A 23,109-nucleotide genomic window follows, 5' to 3' on the forward strand; every position below is an offset into this window, starting at 1 on the left:
TGTACCTCCCACTCATCTCACTCACTGCTGTCCTGCAAACTGGCCTCTGGGATGTCACTTCCTCATCACGGCCTTTGCAGGCTACAAAGTTAACTCCTCGCAGGAGGCTGAAAATGGTCCCCCAAAGATGTCCACGGCCTTCTCCTCAGAGCCTGTGACTATGTTACTTTACATGGCAAATGGCCTTTACAGGGGTGGTTAAGTTATGGATCTTGAGATAAGCAGAGGACCCAGGGTTATCCAGGTGGGCCCAATGTAATGACCACAGTCCTTGTAAGAGGGAGGCAGGAGGGCCAGGGTCTGTAGGACAGGCAACAACAGAAGCAAGAGTTTGAGTGACGTGAGGAAGGGGCCATGAGCTAAGGAAAGCAGGCAGCCTCTAGAAGGTGAAAGAGGCAAGGAAACTGGTCTTCTCTGAGGGCCTCTAGCAGGAGCCAGCCCTGCCAACACCTGGACATTAGCCCAGGGAGACCTATTTCAGCCTCTGCACCCCAGACCTGTAAGAGGATAAATCAGTGTTGTAATTTTAAGCCCCTTAGTTTGTGATAATCTGCTACAGCAGCCACTGGAAGCTAATTCACTCCTTCAATTCTTTTCAGTCTCTTGCTCACCCTGCCTTGCCCATCTCTTTATCCTGTGCTGATTTTTCTATTTTATCAGCACTTACCACCTTCCAACAAAACTGGATCACTGACCTGTCTCTCAGGTGTGAGGACTGTGTGTCTGCCCTCCCAAGAATGCAAGCTCCAGTCTTGTTGACTGGTGCCCTCAGCACCTAAAACTGTGTCTAATGTGGGAGGCATTCAATATTTGTTGAATGAATGAGTGAATGAATGAATGGTTCCGTGGCATGGAATTGTCCTCTCTTCCTACCCTGTCCTCTAAGTTCATTTCGGTCTCACCTTTTCACGAGGTCTCTCCTGGAAGTGGTTTCCCTCTCAGGGCACCATGTTACTTCCTGTTGATCACCTTTATTGTGCACCCAGTGATGGCGGGTGAGCCCCACTATGCCCAGGGTACCCCCACTCTCTGTGTTCTCTGAACTAAGTCCCATAGCAGCTGACTACTCCAGGGGAATTAGTTTCTTGTGTAGTGTTGTCAGACACTAAGGGACCCAGTTACTCTATAAACCCAACCTCTTAATTCATCAGAGCAAGATGAAGATGACCTAGAGAGGGTGAGTCCTGCTTGAAGTTGGTATGTTGCCGTGGTAATTTTTAGAGCCTGCAGGGCACAGACCTCCTGGTGCTTCCACTCCAAGCTGAATGATCTGTCTGGGGGCCCCTTCTCCCTCCACACCCAGGGACAGCAGGGCCTTGCTCATAGCAGGTACAAGAACTGGAAGGTTGTCAGAGCAGTTGGTGGGTGAGACAAGGTCCTAAAGGAAGGTAGGAGGTTCTCCCCAAGGAAAAGGGGGCATCTGAGGGGTTCATCTTACTGTCAACAGCAGCTTCTGTGGAGGATGGAGTGTTTGGGAGGAAGAAGGAAAGGATGAAAAGAAAAGGTAGTGAGGATGGATGAGCATGTGAGACAAGAATTGTGCCCACGACCGTCAACCATCGCCTCAGGTTTGGGGATCCCCAGGGGGTATGACACACAACCAGGGAGGAGCAAAGAAGGAAGAGGGAGGCCTTCTCCCTGGAGGGTATAAGGTTTGCTTCCTTGAGACCAGCTGCAGGCTAGAAGGGCAGCCAGTGGACTGCTAGGAAGACTCCTTCCTGCTGTCTTCTCTGGGGGAGGCGGACACATTTTGAAACACTTCCTGAGTTGGGGAGGGGAGGTGACATCTTACTGATGAAGTGTGGTTAGGAGCCTACAGCTGTGTTTTTGCACCACTCCCCCTACTCATCCACCAGCCAGTCCCGCTGGGGCCCCGCCCTCCTTGCTTTTCCCCTCCATCCTCCTGCTGCTGGTGGCTGGTGACTCACTCTGCTCTTGAGTAACAGTGTAGGCTCTCATTCTCAGAGAAGAGCTGCTTTCCTCCGTGCCATGAGCTCCCCTCCTGATTTATGTCTTTTCAGTTGGGTTAGTTAATGCTTTCCACATTTAGGTCTGAAGATTTGTGTGTGGCTGGCTCATTGCTGCAACCACCAAAATCCCAGTGCCCAGCTGGGGTCTGGCATGGAGAAGGCAGCCAGACAGACAAATGGGGACTGAGGGACAGAGGGCAGCTTGGACCTGCACCTCGGAGGCTGCCCCACCTCCAGCTGGCCAGTCCCCACTTTGGGTATGTCTGGGACTCTGCTTCATGCCTGTTTCCTGGGAAGCGCACACGTGCTGGAGCGGTGGGGCAAGGTGATGCCACAAACCTCTGACTTCCCACTGAAGAAGCCGTGTCATCTTCAGGAAGAGAGAAGCAAAAGTTCTAGGGTGTGGAAGAACATTATCTCTGTGGCTTGAAAAGCTGTCACACCACACAGTGTGTGTGTGTTTTTTTCTTTTCTGAACAATAATATTACCTCTGTTGCTATGGAATTGTTGTGGGGACAGCTGATGGGCCCAGACCTGATCCTGGCGGGTATCTGGTGTCCATGGTGATTATCAGGCAGCAGCCATGGGACCTGCTTTCATTTCTTCCCTGTAGTGAGAGGCTGGCAGGGGATCATTTGGCAGTGGCATTGGGCGGTGGCTGCAGGACACCCTGCTCTGAAGGGTCCATTGGTATGTGGTGGCACCCTGGTTGGAAACAGGACCCCAAAGCTGGGATGTAGGCAGGGGGAGGACAAGCCCTGGCTAGTTCCAAGGCTGGATGACAGCCGAGATTTGCTGAGGGCTGGGTCTTGGGAATGCCTCCTCAGAGTCCCTGGATCACAGGGGAAGGGACACCCACACAGGGAGAGGACACAGAGGCACTGGTGGCACCCCCAGGAGGTCACGACTGCTGTGAGGCTGTTCCCCTGGGCCCACCCACCTGCCAGGTGCAGCCTTCCGTTTGAGATGGTAGTGTCAGTGCAGAAGCGGGGTAAATGGGTATGTTTTAGACCTTTTGCTGAATGTACATACCCAGAAGTGTATCTTTGTTCATTTTACCCTTGTTGAATAGGACATAGATAAATCAGGTGTGATATTTGAAAGGTGCCTTCACATAGAGTGAACAGAGAGTGAAAAGTTGACCTCTGTTTTCTCCTGTCCTCCACCTGCCAGTTCCCTTCCCCAGAGTCAAACATGTTACCAGTTTCCTGCAGGGACTTAAACCAGTGCAGGTGTTCACAAATATGCTTGCGCCTTTACTTTCCTTCACACGGGTGGTAGCTCCCTGTTTCTCCTGCGCCCTGCTGCTGCTACGATTAAAAAAATATATAGCAATATATCTTGGAGTTTAGTCAATAGAAAGCATTTCCTCGGTCCTTTTATTGCCTTCCTGAACTCATTTCACTGATAGGTGTACAGATTGTTTCCAGTCTCTCCCTTTTACCTTTACCTGCATATGTCCATCATGCAGCACATGGGTGAGAGGCTTTGAAGTTCCCAATCCTGAAGTTGAAAGGTTGGAGCAAAGAGAATAAGTGTTTGTAATTTTGATAGAAAGTGCCGGATTGCCTCCAACCAGGCTGACCTAGCTGTTCTGTCCACCAGAATGTCTAGGAATGCCCATTTCCCCACAGCCTCGCCAGTATGGTATACTTGCAAATTTTTAACTGTTCCATATGGAAAAATTTTATGTCTTTGCTTTTAGTTGGTATCCTCTCCCTATCTCTCCCCTGCACTATCACTGACTCCCACGGGGGGCCGTGAGTGGATGCATTCCATTCAGGCTCCCGAGGGCCACAGGGAGAGGGCCCCCTGTCCTGTACACCCCTCTCAGAGCTGCAAGTGGGCTAGTAGATTCTTTTACTTGTTTTCAGCTCTCAAAGGAGACCTCCTTTTTGACATTTGAGTTTTCTGCTCATGATAACATCACTAGAATCCATTTCTTACATGCCACTCCCTTATCTTTTCCTACTTCTTCCTCTCTCTCCTCTCCATCTTCCCCTACCTCACCCCTGCATCAGTCCCATCTCTTGATTGTAGTTTCCTTACCCTGCTGCTTCTGTTCCTCACTTTCCAAAGAGCTGTCTTTTCATTGAAAAGTCAGATTTGGGCAGATATTTCTGGGTGCCATTCCTAGCTGTGCATCTTAAGACACATGCTCAAGAATGAGTTCCAGGGGAGGACGGGGTGTGGTGGCTGCATTTCTCTCCCTCTAAGTTCTATAGTCTGAGGGCTAATGGTGCTTTGGGAGATGCTCTGAGCCAGCACAGTCTAGAACTTTCTATGATGATGGGAATGTTCTATATGTTTACCACCCAATACAGTAACCCCTAACATGAGGCACTTGAGATAGGGCCAGTGTGACTGAGGAATTGGGTCTTCAATTTTATTTTTAATTAATGTATATTTAAATAGCTACACATGCTTAGTGGTTACCATATTGGAAACAGCACACCTCTAAGTTGTGCACTTCTCAGGATGAGAACAAGAGTCTAAGAGGCAGAGTATATTTCGTCTATTTTTCCTCAAGTCAAAATATAGCAGCCATTCTTCCCCAAGGTGTCCAAGCTTGGCAACTTGTCTATTTTTGGATCTTATGTATTTCCCTGTTGGAAATGCCATTGGGGTCAGGCTGAGGGCCCATCAGAGAGGGCCCCAAATTCCAACTTGGAATATTGGCCTTCTTGGAGGAATTTTGGCATTCACAGATGTAACAGCAGGCTCTGAGCAAAGCATGATGGGCACAGAAGTGAACGAAGCAAGCTAGCCCCACCCAGGAGGAGTATCTTGTGCTATGTTTCAATACATGAGTCAAATACAGATGCATGAGTTTAGAAAACCCTGATCCTTGTACACTTAGAACTATATGTTGTTGAACAGGATTGAGGAAGTACAAATTGCCAGTTATTAAAATAGTCATGGGGGTGTAAAGTACAGTCAGTAATATTGTAAAAACTGTGTATCATGTTAGGTGAGTACTAGACTTATTGGGCTGATCACTTCCTAAGTTATATGGATGTCTAATCGCCATGTTCTATACCTGAAACTAATACAATGTACATCCACTGTAATTGAAAAATGAATTTTCAATTTTCTTTACCTTGTGGTAAGAAGAGGAGGCATATTCATTTTTTATAGCTGCTGTAATGAATTGACACAACTTTGCTTTAAATTAAATATTTATTCTCTCCTAGTTCTGAAGGTCCACAGTGTGAAATGAGTTTTCTGAGGCTAAAACCAAGGGCTGGCTCCTGCTGGAATCTCTGGGGTAGAGTCTGTTCCTTTTCTTTTCCATCCTCATAGGGATGTCCAACCTTCTGACATCTCTGGGCCACACTGGACGAAGAAGAGTTGTCTTGGGCCACACATTAAATACACTGCAGCACGTCATCACAAAAAAATCTCATAATGTTTTAAGTAAATTTACGATTTTGTGTTGGGCCACAGGATGGACACCTCTGCTAAAGACTCCTTTCTTGGCCCATGGCTGCACAGCATGTTGCCTCTTCTGCCCCCACTTCTGTTCTCACGTAGGCTTCTGCCCTCTGTGCTCCTCTCTGCCTCTTACAAGGACCCCTGTGAGTGTATTTAGGTCCCACCTGTTATAATCCAGCATAACTTCCCCATCTGAAAATCCTTAACTTAATCACACCTGCAAGGTTACTTTTGTCATGCATGTTAGGTAACCTGTGAAGGTTCCCAAGGTTAGGAGGTGGATGTATTCGGGGAGCCATTTTTTCTCTGCCTCTGGGGTAACTTCCAATGCTTGGTGAAGAGGAATTTTGTGTGAGAGGAGGTTGTTAATCAAGTCACTCACTTCCCAGGCGTTCTGAATGGATGGAAGTGGCAGGACTTGAGCAGCTCCTGTTGCAGGTCTGAGGTCCTTAAGCAGTGAATCTCAGATTTGGGGGTTCGCCGAGTTGCCAAGGAAATGTGGACAAAGGACAGAGGCCCAGACCGTAGTCTACTTCAACGCGCCTGGACCTGTTTTCTATTAATTTCCCAGGTGACTCTGATCCTCTGAGAACCATTGCTTCTAGTAATAATCTCAGGGATTATCTGTGTGTGTGCATGTGGGAGGCAGCGATTCTTGTCTCCTGTGAGAAGTGCCAAAGCAGGGCTACAGACAAGAAGTGCTGGAGAAGACCAGAGGAGGGGCCAGCCAGTGTAGTGTCTGCAGAGAAACTGCCACCTGTGCCACACCTGGAAGGCAGGGGAAGGTGCGGCTCCACCAAGAAGCAGAGAGAGTGCTAGAAGCAGAGGGGAAGGCCTTACAGAAGCACTGAGGTAGGAACATGCTGGCCACATTTGGGGACATGGAGGCCACTTGGGGCCAGAAGGGGCAGGGGCAGGGAATTGATTAGGCAAGAGGAACATTAGCAAGATTAACCTTCCCGTGTTTGCAGGGTTGGCCTGAGGGCAGAGGCAGGATTCCCTTTGTAGTACTGTCAGGGTTGAATGCATGGGGCTCACAGACGGTTGGGAGTGGCAGGGAAAATGGAGAATCAGGACGGCTGTGAGAGATGTAAGAGGAAACACCAACATGACACGGGTCTAGCAGTCAGTGACTACTAATTGAGCAGAGCGTGTCAAGGCCTCCACTCCACGAACGCAGGAGGAGGGGCTAGACAGAATGTGGTGGTGAGCAAGGCGGACAAGGTCCCTGATCAAGTAAGAGTACTTTGGGGTGAGATGACATGGTGGCATTAGGCAAGAAGCAAACACCAATAAACAAGAGAAGCATTGGCCAGTGCTGAATGCTGTGGAGGCTTAGACTGGTTCCTGCGGTTGGGAATAACTCACTGGCATCTTCTTTAGACTGGGCGTCCAGGGAAGGCCTCTCCGAGGAGGTGACATTTAAGCTGATGTCTAGATCCAGCCATGGGAAGAGGTGGGGGAAAAGTACTTCAGGCAAAGGGGGCAGTGAGTGCAAAGGCCACAAGGAAAGACAAAACTTGCCCCCTCCAAGGAAGGGCTCGAGCAGCCCCAGCCACATGTGACAAGTGAGCATTTGAATCATGGCTAGGGAGACTTAGGAACTGAATTTTGCATTTTCATTTTAGCTAACTTTAATTTCACTTTAAATAGCCACACACAGCAAGTGTCTACTGCAGGGAGCAGCACAGAGCTAGCAGGGCAGAGTGGCTGAAGAGAGAGTGGTGTATAATGATGCAAGATGAGGCAGACAGAAGAAGGCAGACTTCAGTGCTTTGTAAATTAGGCTAAATTGTTCGGAATTCTTTTTTCTAAGCAGAGTGAAAAGTCTTTGGGTGATTTTACTAAGGGTTGACATGATCTGCTTAGTGTTTTGTAAGTTAATTCTGGCTGCCATGTTGAGAATGAATTGTAAAGGACAAAAAGTGAGACAAGGCGGCCAGTTAGATCATTGTAATGCTGTAGGGGAGTGTGGGTGGTGCCGTGGGAGCAGGGTGGCAGAAGTGGAAACAGAAATGTGGGTGGATGCTGGATGAGTTTTGGTGGTAGAACCAACTGCAGTGGAGAGAGATTGAATGGGGAAGGTGGGAGAACTCGATGATCCCAGAGTTTGGGCTTAAGAGGATGGACTGTGGTGCCATTTGCTAAAATGAGGCACGGAGAGCAGGTCTTGTTTTGTTTTACTTTGTTTTTGGAAGTGTGACAGATGGGTTCGTTTTGGGACTTGTTAAAGATTCCTGCCAAGCATCCATGTAAAGATGGCAAGTAGTCAGGGGATGTGGGAAAGGTCAAGGCTAGAGCTGTGAATCTAGGGTCATTGGGAAATAGACCTGTATAAAGCCATGGTACAGGCTCACACCACTAAAGTGAGTGAGTAGATAGAAAAAGAGGGGTGGCGGTCAGGAGGTTGCTGCAACATTTAAGAGTGGGCATGGGGGAAGATCGGGAAAAGTGACTGCTGGAGAAAACAGGTGAGATGCGGTGGGAGCCAAGAAAAGTCATAGTTTCCAGGAGGAGGCAATGTTGAATGTTGCTGACTGGCCAAGGCCCCTAGAAGAGTTCAAGGTGCCCTTGGATTTGGTAACTGCTTGGAGGTCACTAGTGACATTGGGAGAGCAGACCCAGTGGAGGGGGCAGGAGACCACTAGATGTAAGTAGAGGTCATCACTATAAGTAACTCTTGGTGAAAATATTTGCTGTGATGAGAAGTGAAGGAATAGGCAGAGACTGGAGGACTAGGGATCAAAAGGTATTTCTCTCTCTCTCTCTCTCTCTCTCTCTCTCTCTCTCTCTCTCTCTCAAAAGTAGGTGTTAAGTGCTGATAGGTAGAAAGCAGGTAGGTTGCTTTAATAGGACAGCCTTTTATTCACTCCCTGAGAACGTGGGCACTGATGTGGGTGGGATGGAATTCGGGCAGTGGGTTGATGAATCGTTACTGTCAGACTGCTTATGAGTAAGTGAGGTGTGAGCAAGTCCAGTATCTGAGAAAGACCATGAAATAGTTGTTTTGAAGTTGGGAAACAAATCCACAGAGTACTGATAGTAAGGTTGCTAAATGGCTAAAGCTGTGCTTTTCAAACTTAAATGTGCAAATGAATCACCTGGGGATTTGTGAAAATGTAGATTCAGCATTTCTAATAAGCTACCAGGGGGTGTTGATGCTGTCCTTGGGCCCCACATTGAGAAGCAAAACTCCACAGCCCTTCTGCAATGGGAAGCATAGGAAGACACACAATTTCCTAATGTGTCCAGGAGATGCCCACATTATTTGTGCATTGAACTTACCATTGCAGGCAGGGGAGCAAGACTTGGGTACCAACTTGAAATTTGTGGTCATCCATTTAAAGCAGGCTGCTCAATGTTAGGATTATATGGAGAACTTTAAAAAAGGGTCTGGGAATTTTGATTTTGAGTGAGATTCTGAATTAATTGCTATGGATCCCAGGCACCCTCCTTTTTAAAAGCTCCCCTGCTGATTCTATGGTTTATCCAGGCTTGAGAAGCACAGGTTTAAAATATCAGGTCAAGGGGATGGAGTAGGTGGCCAAGGTGGGGTGGAGGCAGGCCTGCCCCTGGGATGCGTGGGTCCCTGTCTAAGTCTCCCCAAGTCAGCATGCCAAGGCTATTCTAGGGGCTCAGTCTTACAGAGTCCCACCACAGACTGTGTCAGCCAGCAGGAGCAATCTGCTCACCCGGCCGCCCCTCTGGAATCTTCATGTTGTCCTGGATGACCCTATTGGTACACAGTGCAGAGCTCCTCAGGGCATCTGGTCTGCCTTACATTTGAGGTTGATGGGTGCGAGGACACATTTGGGCCTGGAGAGGGGGCGTTCAGATGGTTCTGCCAGCCCTTCCTTGCTGGTACCGGGTACCTTAGAAAATGTCAAAGCAGGAACCCAAATGGTAGGGCCTCTTGAGCCAAGCAGCCCAGTTGTGAACAAGGGTAGAAGAACAAAAAGGTTGGAAGGCTGAAAGCCCAGCCCAACTTATAAGGTAGATCTAATTATCCAGTTGTCAAAACTCATGACAAGCATCGTGATGAAAGTCAGGGACTAAAGCATCTCTTCAAGTGGCAAGGAGCCAGTGCCTCCCCAGCCGGCGAAGATCTGAGGTCTGTGAACAGCCACAGGAAGGCACTCGAAAGCAGAGTCTCCTCCAGCTGAGCCTTGTAATAGCTACAGCTCTGCCTGGCACCTTGACTGCAGCCTCATGAGAGACCCTGGGTAAGACTCAAGGTTGGGGCAAACTGCACCCAGGTCCCTGACCCGGCAGAATAAATACCCGTTGCTCGAAGCCACTAAGCTTTGGGTTAATTTGTTACACTGCAATAATATATAACTAATAAGAAAGGCAAAGGCAGCGTCATCAGAAGTCTTCTTTCCTCTGTGCGGGCTTCTTTTTCCACATTAGGAACCTCCTCAGAAAGATTCTGGAAGGTCTCAGTAATTCCAAAAAGAAAGAAAGGAGAAAAATCAGTGAGCAGCTTTTAAATGGAGCCTAGGGTGATATGGTTGGGAGGCGGGGTCAGCCCCATGCTAAGCATAGGACTAAGAAAGGAACCAGAGTGGTACCCAAAGGAGAATCAAGGCCAGTTGATTCCAGACGGTGGAGAATGGAAATCTACCCAAAGTGATAACTGGTGAGATAAGGAAGTGCTGGAATCCTGGATGTTAGCCTGGATGGGACTTGAGAGAACTGGTCCAACTCTCAGGCAGAGAGGGAAGCCAAGGGCTTAGTGTCGCAAAAGTCAATGGAAAAGTCTCCAGGTGAAGGCGAGAGCTTCAAGGAGACAAGGCATGAGGCCTGAGGAAGGCCTGTGGGAGCAGCGTTCCCTGCTGTGGCTGTGAGAGAGAGAGGATGTGAGCTCATGTCCCTGCCAGGACAGGAGGAAGGGAGCTCCGTGGTGAGGACACCCAGGCAGGCAGGTGGAGACCATTCTTCTGACAGCACAATTTTGATCATCTGTGCTAATAGGAGATGAAGTGCAGCTTGGGCTAGAAACATAACAAAGTTAGTCACAAAAGGCAAGGCTGCAAGGAACCCTATGAAGTACTCATTTCAACAACCATTATACCTGAATAATTTCACCAAGTCTTCCTCTAAACAAAAATTTGTTTCCTCCTTCTGAGCCTTTAGAACTTCCTCTTCTCTGTCTTTCCTTTCCTGGTCTCCAATATAGGTGCTAAGTAGCTGGGCTCATAGCCAGGAATATTCCTTAGGCCCAGCAGGAGAGGAAAGCCCTGCCCTTCACTGTCTCTGTCATAGGCCATTTGGTATGAAATGGAGGCTGAGAGTTTCCAGTGAGTTCAGGAGGAAATTAGCTGGTCACACTGCAGGTCTGGGGTGTGTTCGATGTGGGAGAGTATAGCTCTGGGGAGAAAGGCTGGGCAGAGGGCTCTTTGTGGACTGGCCCCCTGAGATGGTGGCCCAGGTGCTGACCTTGCCAAAGTCAAAGTCATGGAGAGTCAGTTTTCCTTTCAAAATCAGGTGCTGTGTATGTGGGCATGTTTGCGCTGGCTGCCCTGCCTTTACTGGCCCTCTTTCCTATAGCACTGGGTGTCTCTACCCCCCTGGGCCCACAGTGGGTGAGAAAATTCAGCTCAGGCTTGACCATCCAGCTTGGCCACCTAAGGCAATAATGCTGGGTGGCGGGGCAGGGGGCTGGGGAATAGGTTGGAGCAGGAATTCAGAAACACAGCTCATTCCTCACTTTCAGCACCTGCATGGAGGGGCTGGCTGGTCAGACAGATTTACAGAGTCCCTGCCTGCTTGGGCTCAGCATTTATGGTGGAAACCTAGCAGGGCCTTCTGCGCTGCCAGGCCCTTGCACTGCTGGGCCCTTGTCTGCATTGTCAGGCCTGTGGAACCTGTTCCCAGGGGCTCCCAAGAATGTGTCCTGGGCTGGTGGCCTGAGCGCTGTTTGGTAAACAGGGGTGTGGCAGAAGAAGGGTGGGATAGGCGTGTCCCCAACTTCCTCTGCTTTTTCCAGTGAGTCACTGACTTGATTCAGGAAAGGGCCTCAGAGATGGGTCGTCAAATCCAGTAGGCTTATTTTATAAGCACAAGGAAGCAGGGCTTACAGAAGGTCCTAGGAGCAGTTAGTGGACACAGGATACCCATTTCTCACCTCCATGCCCATGGCCAAAACTCTGCCCCTCAGTTAAACCTTCTTTGATAGTTTATATTCAGGAGGAGGGAGTGCCTGGTGATGGTCGGGGGCACGTGTAGCTCCCAGAGCCCTGCTGACCCTTGTACCTTCTTGAACCCAGCCTTTACTCTTCTTTCACCATCTTGGTCCCTGGGATGAGAAGCCCTGGCCTACCTTCAGCAAATGAAGTCTCCCTACCTACTTGGTGCCTAGACCACCTGATCACCCCATCTCTGCAGTAGGTTCATTCTGTATAGTGGAAGCAGTGTAAATATTGAAGCAAAAAAGTCACTAAAAGGCAGCTTGAAAGAAGAGAAAGGACAAAGGACAGGCCCCCCCCCCCCATCTGGAGTGAATGGGGAGTCGTGATTAGGAGAGTCCTTTACCCTCAGCTGAGGAAGCCACCTCCTGCTTTCCTGGTCAGGCTGGCCCTGGGAGAGGTCCCCAGGAATTTATCCCCAGGTTGCTGGTTGCTGCTCCTTCCAAGTGCTCTGGCTGCCCAGTTGCTCAGAAGGTTTCACTGGGGAGGAGAGAGAGGGGCAGTGGGAGGTGAATGGGAGCTTTGGGCCAAAGGAAGCAGGTCCCTCCAGACCTGCTATGCCTACCTGCAACGTTGGCTGAAGCCTCAGAGCCCAAGTGAGTTTCTGCAGTTCTGAAGTCATAGGTTTGTGAAAACGTGAAAAAGCAGGCAACCTGGAAGGGAGCCCCCTAGGTGGCTGAGGCCAGGGCTTGGCGCTGGGATGCTTGCCCTCCTTCACCACACCTCCACACCTGGTGTTTCCTGGGTGGAGTCTGAGCACGCAAGACGGAGAGTCTCTCTTCTGCTCTGCCCCTCCCTCCCATTGCACGGAGACAGTGTGCACTGAGCACCTCCTGGGGAAGCTCAGAGAGGATCCTAGTGACCCCTGCCATTTTAGCCTGTGGTCTTGTTGGGGGAAATTAAACAGGTCATTGTAGTAAACCTATGGAACATGTTACAGGGGCTCAGAAAAGGGCAGTGAGGACTTCTTGGAATACAAGGCAGCTACACTAAGAGGAGAGGATCCCCAGAGACTGGAGAGGGAAGAGCTAGGGCTAGGGCCAGGGAGCGGCATGAGCCAAAGCACAGAGGGACCGGAGGAGTGCTTGGGTATTAAACTAGGGAACTTGCCTTCACAGTGTTTGTTTTGGATGGATTTAGGAAATGTTTGATCTGAAGGGTGGGATGGGAGTGAGATGATGAGGCAAGGAGAGAAGTTGTTGCCTTGGGGGACACTTTCTGTTCTAGCAAATGTCAAAAACCAGCTCAAAGCTGGTTTTGCCTAAGCAGAGAAGGGAATGTGTGGGCTCCCCTTCAGGACTCTCCTGAGGTCAGGATGGGTCCTTTCTCCCTTCAGCTGCTTGCCTCCCATGCATGGGGCCAGCCCAGGATGAAGACTCGGGCAACCTCAGACTGGCGTCCTCACGGCTTGGAGGCCCTCAGCCAGGGAGCTGCTTTTTCCAAGTCCTGAGATGAAGCCCCATAGAATCAGGTGGCCTTTCAGAACTGGACACTGTGGCCAGGAGGATGGAATCTACTAGAAGGCTGGGGAATAGGCCCTGGCCCTGCATCCTGGAGGTGTGTGGTGTTGCCCACACCTCAGGATGGAGAGGTATGGCTCCTCAAAGAGAAAAGGGATGCTGGTGGTGTGAGAAGACAATGGGGGATGGGCAGGCAGAATCGACAAGTGTTCACCACTGCTTCACTGAAATGTGGAAGGTCCTTGAAGGATTTGTGGATTTTATTTTGCATATAATGCAGGGTCTGTCAGATGTTTGGGTTGGTTTTTTTTTTAATTTATTAACTTTTTAGTGAGTAGACACAGACATGGCAAAGTAGACGAGGGACTTGTGGGGGGAGAAAATTGGGAGAGATTTTGGTGGTTGAATAGATAGGACATGGGAGTTCTCCACCTTGCCTTTCTCTCAAATGTGACGGTTTTCGTCTGATTTTACCACTTGTACTAGCAGGGCCTTCACCGACACCTGGGTAGCAGGAACTACAGCTGGAAACAGGTCCCCAGGGCTGCCTCTTAAGCACTTAGTTCAGACTGAGGGGTGAAGTAACCACCCTGTGAAACTCATGGTCTCTAAAGGCCGTTTTGGAAGGGACTGAGTGTGGGGAGCTTGATAAATGGAAAAACGAAAGACGTCGGATTTGGGGTTTGGGCTTCTGGGAGCTGGGAATACAAAAATAAACATAAGTATAAGTTTATGGCAGGGAGTGTTTGGGGAATGGAATTTGGCTTTGAAGGTGTTAGTGGTCTGCATCTCTCTGGGAGAATGTGGTTTATCAACACGAGCTGGGGCCTGAGTGGGGATATGGGAGTGATCCACAAGGATGCAGATGAGGGGCTGCAAGGGGCTGATCCTTGCAGTTAGGGATTAGTAGCCCATTCTTGTTTCACCGTCTTTGACCACCGTCTATGCCCTGGGGGAAACAGATGCCTTCACATTTGCAAGTTAGTTTGGTGAACCCAAATGCCCTTCACTTAGTCCACAGGTTGAAAATGTGTTCCCACTTCCCTGCAGATCAACTGTTGCTGTATTGCTGTTCTTGTATTCAGATAGCCCTTATTTTACTTAATTAAAGCACCGAAGTGCAAGAGTAATGTAAACTTTATCATAGGTATGTACGTATAGGAAAAAAACACAGTATACATAGGGTTTGGTACTACCTGTGGTTTCAGGCATTCATTGGGGGTCTTGGATTGTATCTCCCTCAAATAAGGGGATCTACTTTTTTTGTTACAGCAGTGGTTAGAGACTAATACAGTGAGGCTTTGTCAGAGTCAGTCTGTTGAACACTTATTTGCCTGCCAGATTGCCCCTTGGAAAAAAGTAATCCCTGGTCAGATAACTTTGAACCTTGAACATTCGTGCATTCAACACATTTTTAGTGCACACCTGACACATTAGTCCCTGTTCTAGGTGCTGGGCATTTGTAACAAAGTCCCTGCCCTCACTGCTTAGATTCTACTGGAGAGAGCAGACAGTAAAAGCAACCACGGGATGTGGCATCAGGTGAGAGGGGTACTGTTTTCCCCTCACAGAGCAGAGGGTAGCAGGTGGTACTATTTTGGATGTGGTCGACAGGAGGGGTCTTTGGCTGCTAACATCTGAACAAACACCCTAATGAAATGAGGGAAGGAGCCTATGGTTATCTGTGGTAGAAGTGGTCTGGGGGGAGAGAAGGTGAATGTGCCTGGGCCAAGAGGTTGGCGTGCACTTGGCCTTTCCACTGTGTCTGGACTGGAGGAGGGAGGAGGAGGGACAGGGGCTGTCACACCACTGTGGACTAGCTGTGGGCGCTTACACCAAGGCTGGTGGAGTCTACTGGAGAGATCTGATTTGAAGCATGATGTGATTTTTTTTTAATTGTGATAAAATTCACCTAACATAAACTTAACCATTTTAAAGTGTACAGTTTGCCAACAATTTAGTACATTTGAAATATTATGTGACCACCACCTTTATCTAGTTTCAAGACATTTTCATTGCCCCCTAAAGGAGACTTTGAACCCATTAAATAGTCACTGGCTATACCCCACCCCTGCCCCGTCCCCCCTAGTGCCTGGCAATCACCAGCCTGCTCTTGGTCTCTGTGGATTATCTATTGTGGTGTGATTTTAGCAGGTTCACTCTGGCTGCTGGGTGGAGAAGGAATGGGAGGTGGTGGCCTCAGTAAGAACCAGGAGAGTGGCTACAGGGGAGAGAGGTGGCTGCCCTGTGATGGGGCTGAGATGGAGGTGGTGGAGGAAGGTGGTGAGCAGGGTTTGGATTCAGGCTGTGATCCATCTTCTGAAAGACTGGTTTGCTCCACATTTGACATTGGAGCCCCCTTTTTCAAGTAGCTGGTCAGCATGCTAGAGTGTTCCAGAAGATACGACGAATGAAAGAGTACTAGATTGGAATTCCCGACAACCCAGTTCTGAGGTTGCTGCCCCAGGGTTTTAAGACTTCGGGCCAACCTCACTTCACATCCTTAGCCAAAACCTGAGGATGTGAACCAGCTTCAAGATCCCACAATGCAGTGACTTTCTGCTGGAGGCTAAACCACCGTCCTTTGTGCAAATGTTCTGGCATCTTTGGGAAACTGGGTGTCCTGGTGTCGCCAACCTAGACTTCTCCATGAAGCTCTGAAAGCCAAGAGCAGGCTGTAATGAGGCTGCATGACTGAGTTGGAAAGTGGACCTAAGTTCTTAGGCAAATTGAATTTCCATGGAAGTTAGTTGACTTGAAAGAGTCAGTGCAGGAAACCTGCCTCATTGGCCTCATCTGGATTTTAAGGAACTGCTTAGAGTAGAGGTTCTCTGTTGTGTGGTGTATGTGCTTGTGTTTCTTTGAGTTGTGAGGTGTGTAGCAGAGACATGTTTAAAAAAAAAAAAGATTTTATTTATCTATTTTTAGAGAGGGAGGAGGGAGAGAGAAAGAGAGGGAGAGAAACATTAATGTGTGGTTATCTCTAGTGCGCCCCCAACTGGGCACCTGGCCCACAACCCAGGCATGTGTCCTGACTGGGAATCCAACTGGCAACGCTATGGTTCTCAGGCCAGCACTCAATACACTGAGCCGCACCAGTCAGGGCTGCAGAGACACGTTCTTAATAATTAGGAAGTTTGCGAGAGAATTTATTTTTCTATCAATCAGAGCAAACTCAAGCTTATCCCTGTAACAACACACTCTGTACTTTGCATTTCATTCTGGTATGTTCTTTCCTCATTTTTCATGCTATAACTTAAAATCCTTTGTTTTTATTTTAAGCAAAAGTAATAATGTGCATGTGTTTAAAAATAAAATCAAATTGTACTGAAGGGCCCAAAATGCAAAGCGGCACATTCCCTGCTTCTCCCTTTCCGGCCACCTTTTATTTTTCCTTCTCCTGGCAGTTACTTCCAAAATTTTAAATAAAATGCTAAGACATTTCAAGATTTATTAACTTTAACATTGTCCATTGATTCCCTGTTATGGAAGTTGAGGAATTGTTTATTCTATATCCTGCCTCCCTTCCTTACTTTTCTCCTCAAACATGAAAGGTCGCTTCTTATTTTTACTTCCATGACTGAGCCAGGCCTTCCCTGACACCTGGGTGGTAGGAGCGGCAACTGGAAACTGATACCCAGTGACCACTTTTGAAGAACTTCATTCAAACAAGGGTTAAAATTAACGGCGTCATGGAACTTACGGTCTTTAAAGACTTTTTTTTTTTTTTTAACTGTGTGTTTTCTTTCTGTGTACCTTGGAAGGAATTTCTCCTAGTGTTGGGGCAGGAATGGTTGTGCTTTCCCTGAGCAGGTGGCTTATTTTATCTTCAGGACACCGAGTAGCATTTAGACAAACATGCTTCCCTCTCTGTACTGGCTGCAAAGCTTGGGCCAAGTGCGGGGCCCACTTCTTGTGCTGGAAGTTGGGATGGAAGAGGCCCCTGACCTCACCCAGCCCTCATCTTCTTTTTTCTGCTTCTATTTCCTCTTCGTTTTACATTGCGTTCTGGGCGTCTGGACCAGGGAAGAGGCAGCACAGCACGGGGACGGTCACTAATTCTCTTCTCCACTCTTGTCACTGAGACGCTGCACTTCAAGTTGTAGCCTCTCCCCGCTCTGAACTAGGGCCTGCTGAATTTGATGTTCCCTCTCTGGGTTTTGTGCCCACACTGCACTTTCCCCTCTGGAGCAGCCACTCCAGAAATAGGACAGTGTGGCAACTTGCCCTGCGTAATTAAGGGTGATTTATTTCTGTTAGAGACACCAGGCCTTGTGAGCGTTTACCTTGAATCCCTTCTGAGTGCCGGGCTGAGCTTGTAAAAAGATGTTCAACAATTAGTGCCACATGGAGCCGCTCTCCCGCCTGGGCCTGCACAGGTTTAATGAGAGTCGGCCAATGGCCAAGGAAGTTGTTGTTGGGACACTTGGGTCCCCTTTATCTGCACCTCTCATCGCCTCAGCTTAGGGGCTCAAAAATACCGGAATGTTGGTGCCAAGGATAGTTGCCAGCAGCCACGCTGCCCAGAGTCTTCTACTTACCCCTCCTTCCTCCCTTCAGACCACAGCCCCTCTTCTCCCTGGGACCCCTGACTGAGCCACAGTTTTGCTAGCTCACTAAACCTTCTTTTTCTTCTTCTTCTTAGTTTTTTTTTAAAAGCAGCACAGCCTTTTCCCCTCTTATGAACTGGCATTGGCCCTGGTGCAGTTCCACCTCCATAGCTGGGTGAAGCGGGTCTGCTCTGGGTGAAGCTCCAGCAGCCCTCCTGCCCATGGGACCCTCCTAGCACCAGATCCTCAGGGTGCTCTTCCCTCCCTCCCTCCTTCTGAATATGCCCCCTAATGTGCTGATGCCTTTTGTCATTTTCAATTACTTTATAGAGGATTCCCAGGGATCCATGGATTTCAGAAGTGAGAAGGGCATCCAAATTCACTGCTTCCATTTCTCGGCCGCACAGAGTCCTGCGGGGCATTTCAGAGCTCAGTGGTGGCCAACTGGATGCCTTCCGAGACCATAAGCCTTGCTGAGTCGGTCTTCTTTGTAATGACAAAGGCTTCTGAACTGTTTGAAGAAATTGTTCAGAAGGCCCTCTGCATTCATGTATTGACTGGACATAATTCAGTGAATGTTTACTGCAATTCTGCAGTGGGCGAAGCGTGTCTGCAGGGTGCTGGTGGCTGTGTAGACACCGGTGTAGATGCTTGACCACTGCGTCCCAGGAGCTGGCATGCTCCCTGCTGAGCGGGGACAAGCACGTGCCATGCTCCCGCAGAAGCCTTGGATGACAAGCGCTGTTGAGGTGGTGTTGATGAGCACCCCTCAAACATCTTGGTCCAGCTCTTCAGTAATCGCATCTTTGGGGGGAGGGCTGCCTGCTTAGTAGAATCAGGGCAGCTGCACCCATGTACTGCGGAGTCTGCGTGTACAGACCTCCTGGGCGGCCAGGCCGAGGTCACTCTGAAATCTGGGCGGGTTGGGTGTCTCCTTACTCCTGACTCTCCTTCTCCGATCATTTGTCCTTTGGATTTTCCCCATGTGCACACAAACCTCTTGACGGACTCTCAAGCAACTAAGTGAGAACCACAGGATTTCCCTTTGGTCAGAGGGGAAAAAACTCCTTTCATGTAACCACTGGGTTTTAGGGACCCTTAGCAGTGTCTGCAGGTGCCCTGTCAAGCTCTTTTGTTAAACTGAGAAAATCATTTAGTAACTTGGGAGCCACTCAGGGCTCTCCGGGTTGGTCTGTGGGGGGCAGGGGGTGGTCCTTATAGATCCTAGGCCTCCTCTTCTCTCAGAGGCCACTGACACTGGAATCTCCAAGGCATCTGTGCCACAACCCTGCCCCCTTCTCCTCTGGTATGGGTTTTGGAGTAGCTGTGGTGCACTCTTGTGAGCAGGTGGCAAAGGACACATGGCCCCAGCTCCCAGAGCCTCAGAGGGACACATAGATGCTATTTATCTTCCAAGGGACTGTCAGTTGGAGAGTGCACACATTCTAGGCTGATTAGCTAATAACTTTGGATTGGGTTAGTGCAATGCCAAAAACGTGAGTCATTCCGTTACAGGTATGGACGGCAGTGAGCATGCTCCGTTACCATGGAAACGCGAACATGTATAGGTCTCAAAGCACAAAAGAATTCACTTCCACTGCTCTGGTATGTGGCCACTTCACACACTGTTCCCCAGGCACCGGCCCCTCTGCTCTGCCTAAGGTTCCTCATCCCCCTCTGCCACCCCACCTAGCATCGCTGTCTCCCAGGTGGATGTCTTGGTCCAGTGCGCACCACAGAACTCCTTGCTACTTTGTTGGATCAGCCAGCATCCAGTCATGCCTCGGGTATCTCACTTGAAGTTTCAGTGACCTAATTATGAAGGAGAAGCAGAAGACCCACTACTTTCTTGAGGTGAAGCAGTATGATAAGTGACGAGGACTAAGGTTTAAAGTGGGACAGATTTGGCCCAAGTTCCTTCTCTGTCACCTATGAGCTCTGTAACTTTGAAAAAATACTTTTCTCCCTCTTCAGTGTCCTCAGAGATAAACTGGGATAATCCCTACTTTACTAGACTATGGGAAGGACTGAATTTAAGCACATCAAAGTACTTGGCATATCCCTTAATAAGTGATTATTCTCTTTCATTCTGTCTCCCCACAGCCATTGAGGTGTTGGCTTTGAGGATCCTGAGCAGTTTGCCAGGTGGCTGATGCAGGGACAGCTGTCTGAATTCCAAGCTCTGGGCTGTGGGCCCGGGCTACCTTGCGCCGGTTGGGTGATGTGTCACACAGGGTTCTGTGGTTGCAAACAGCCAAAACTGATTCCAGCTGATGGAAGCAAAGTAGAACTTACTGCAAAGACACTGGAAGGTCATAGAATGGGCAGAAGGCTGAGAAAACCTGAAAACAGATGGAAACGGAGGTGCTAAGCTGAGGGAGACCAGGAGGTAGGGACACCAGGCACAGTCTTGGAGCACAAACAGTGTGGTCAGGTTTGCTTGGCTGTGATGGATTAGTTCCGCCTGTCTAAGCATCTGGAGGCAAGCATGGGTCACACACAATCGCCCTGTGAGAGACAGAGGAGCCACCTGGGGCCCCTTGGGGTTTGTAGTGGGAGGGCCAGCACCTGGATGACTAGCCTCCCAGAGGAGGTGCCCAGTGAGGGAGACAGAATTCCCTAAAAAAGTAGTGGTGCTGTGGGGGTGGTTCGAGGACACTGGGCAGCTTAAGCAACACATGTCTGCTACAGTGCTCTTGACAAACCTCACTGTGGGCTTCTTTTCTGAAAAGGAGACTTGAGACAGGCGTTCTCAAAGAGCCCTCTGGTTTCTAATAGGGCTACTCTAATAAATAAACAGACAACTCTTCCACTGGGAAGAAATACGAATTAGCATTATTAGCCTTCTGAGTTTTTCATTCTCTCCTGAAGTCTCTCATTGCCCCATGGACATAATTAATAACCAATATTTTATAAAATCCAATTAATTTTCAGTAAAATTGCTTACAGGAAATTAAAGATTATAGCACTCTATCTCCCATCCATAGTTTTTAAATCAACTTTACTGAACTATAATTTATCATAAAATTTACCCATTTTATGTGTATAGGTCAATGACTTGACAAACACACACACCTCTGTAACCAACACTCTAATCAAAGTTTAGGACATCTTTCCAGAAACTTCTCCTTGCCCATTAGCATGCAGTCTCTCTTCTCCCACTCATCTCCTCAGGTCACCTCTGATTTATACCCTGTGGACTAGTTTTGCCTATTGTAGGATTTCGTAGAAATGGACCACGCAGGATGCACTCTTGGTTTCTGTTGCACAGGATAACATCGGAGACTCGTGCATATTGTTGTATTAATGGCTCGTTCCTTTTTATTGCTCAGTAGAATCCCATTAGTTGAACCTACTGTGATTTGCTTTTCCATTTGTCAGCTGATGGACACTTGGATCGTTTCCAGTTTTGCGCTATAATGAATGATTCTGCTGGAACGTTGGCGTGTGAGTGTTTCAGACGTGTTTGTATTTCTGCTGCATAAATACCTGGGAGTGAAATTGCTGGGTCATCGGGTGAGCGTATGTTTACCTTTATCAGAAATGGCAAAACTATTTTCTGAAGTGGTCACTCCACTTGACCCATCACTCATAGCAGTGTACATGAACTTCCAATTATTTACCTTTTTGCCACTGTATTTTTGTAGCTATTCTCATAAGTGTGAAATAGCTTTTCACTGTGTTTTTAACTTCATTTTCCTGAGGCTTAATGATGTTGAGCATTTTTCATGTGCTTATCACCCTCTCTGGATTTGACAAATATTAACATTTGTCAAATGTCAATCACAAATAACACATTAGTTGGCATTAAAGATCCTTGTGTGTTCCTTTAATTCTGTTCCCTTTCTCCTTCTCTCCCTGGAGGTAACCACTGTTTTGTGGTTGGTGTGTCTTTTCCACAAGCATGTATTAGCATGTATGAATCTAAAAAAAATCCACTAATGTTTTTTGTGTGTTTTTAAACTCACATGAAACATGTACTTGTCTTTTTGAGATTTGCTTTTTTCATACCTTATGATTTTGAGGTTTATCTATGTTGATACATACAGAAATGGTTTTACCTACTGTCTAGTTTTCTAGTGTGTGCATATTGCACAGTTTATCGCTGTTGGTGGACGTTTTAGGTTACTAGAAGCAATCCACAAGTCTCACCCTCGCGTAGTGTCTCGGAGGCATTTGCATGTGTTCCTCTGGGGCTGGACACCCTGAAGGAGAATTTATGGATCTGAGTATGTACCTCTGCATTTTGCTAAATGGTGCCACAATGTTTCTCAAAGAGGTTTGGTAAATATATACACACACTGCCACCCACAGCGTTGGAATTTCCATTCCCCTTGCCAACATGTCATACTTACTTTTGCCATCTGAGGGTGTGAGATATCGCACCTTGAATTTAACTCTTTGCACTTCCTTCATTGCTGGTTGAGGTTGTGCACATTTTCTTATTTGTATTTGTGGTTCGGGTCTCCTCTCTGCTGTGTTTCCTATTCATACTCTGCTCACTTTTCTGTTGGGTTGTGTTTTAATCATTGCTTTATCCTCTCTCTCTCTTATTTTTTTACTGTGTATCTAGTCAAATTTATTGATCTTTACCTCATGGGCTATATTTTTTTTATGTCTCATTTAAGAAAAGTGTTCTTATACCGAGGTAATAAAACAGTCTAAACTATTTTCTAAAAGTTTTAAAGTTTTGTGTTTGACATTCAGATCTTTGTTCTACCTGTAATTTCTTTCTATTGTTGGCTTTAAGCCAGGGACCCAGTGATACTTTTTTCTGAGGTGCCTATTATCCATTACTTATTATCCATTATTTATTATTTCTTAAATGTATCCTCTCTACTGATTTGATGGTCACCTTTGCCATACGTGTCATTTATTTCTTGGCTCTTCTGTTTCGTTGGTCTATTTGTCTCTTCTGCTTACTCTTTTAATTATTTTAACTTTCTTAAAAGTCTTACTCTCTTATGAAAAAAAGTCCTCATTCTTCTTCAAACTTTTCTTGGATATTCTTTTCTAAAAAAAAATGTACTTGTTTATCTGTTTATTTATTATTATCCTCACTTGAGGACTTTTTTTTTCCCATTTCCTTTTTAGAGAGGAGGGGAGGGAGAGAGACACCAATGTGAGAGAAAAGCATTAATGAATTGCCTCCCATATGCACTCAAACCAGGGACCAAACCTGCAACCTAGGCACGTGCCCTGGCTGGGAATCGAACCTGTGCGTGCGGACGACACTCCAACCAACTGAGCCATAACAGCTAGGGCATGTCTTGGATATTCTTAACAGTTGCTATTTTGTGTGAATTCTAGATTAGCTCTCTGAGGTCTATGAACAACTCTGTCAGGATGTTGTTGAAATGCACTGCATTTTGAGATTAATATGGAGTGAAAAGGCTCCTTAGTGCTATCAAGCCTTTCATGTAGAAACAAATTGCATCCACCCATTTACTTAGGTTTTCTTTACTGTGTCTCAGTACAGTTCCATCCTCTTCTTTATACAAGTCC

At 47.7% G+C, this 23,109-nt stretch overlaps 1 protein-coding gene across 3 annotated transcripts in view; it reads left to right on the forward strand.

The window, feature by feature from the left end:
• The window catches only part of GAS7 (growth arrest specific 7), a 206,138-nt gene that overhangs the window by 57,320 nt on the left and 125,709 nt on the right, over nt 1–23,109 (forward strand). Inside the window, exon 1 of one of the 3 annotated variants that reach the window (XM_045199094.2) lies at nt 6,116–6,258. The exons of the other annotated variants lie outside the window; for them this stretch is intronic. The gene's annotated coding sequence lies outside the window, so the exon portion shown is untranslated. Of the gene's footprint in view, nt 1–6,115; nt 6,259–23,109 lie in introns of those variants that run through there. 3 annotated transcript variants of the gene reach the window in all.

Source organism: Desmodus rotundus, chromosome 9 (genome assembly GCF_022682495.2).
Source record: "Desmodus rotundus isolate HL8 chromosome 9, HLdesRot8A.1, whole genome shotgun sequence".
In the NCBI taxonomy this organism is placed as follows: Eukaryota; Metazoa; Chordata; class Mammalia; order Chiroptera; family Phyllostomidae; genus Desmodus; species Desmodus rotundus.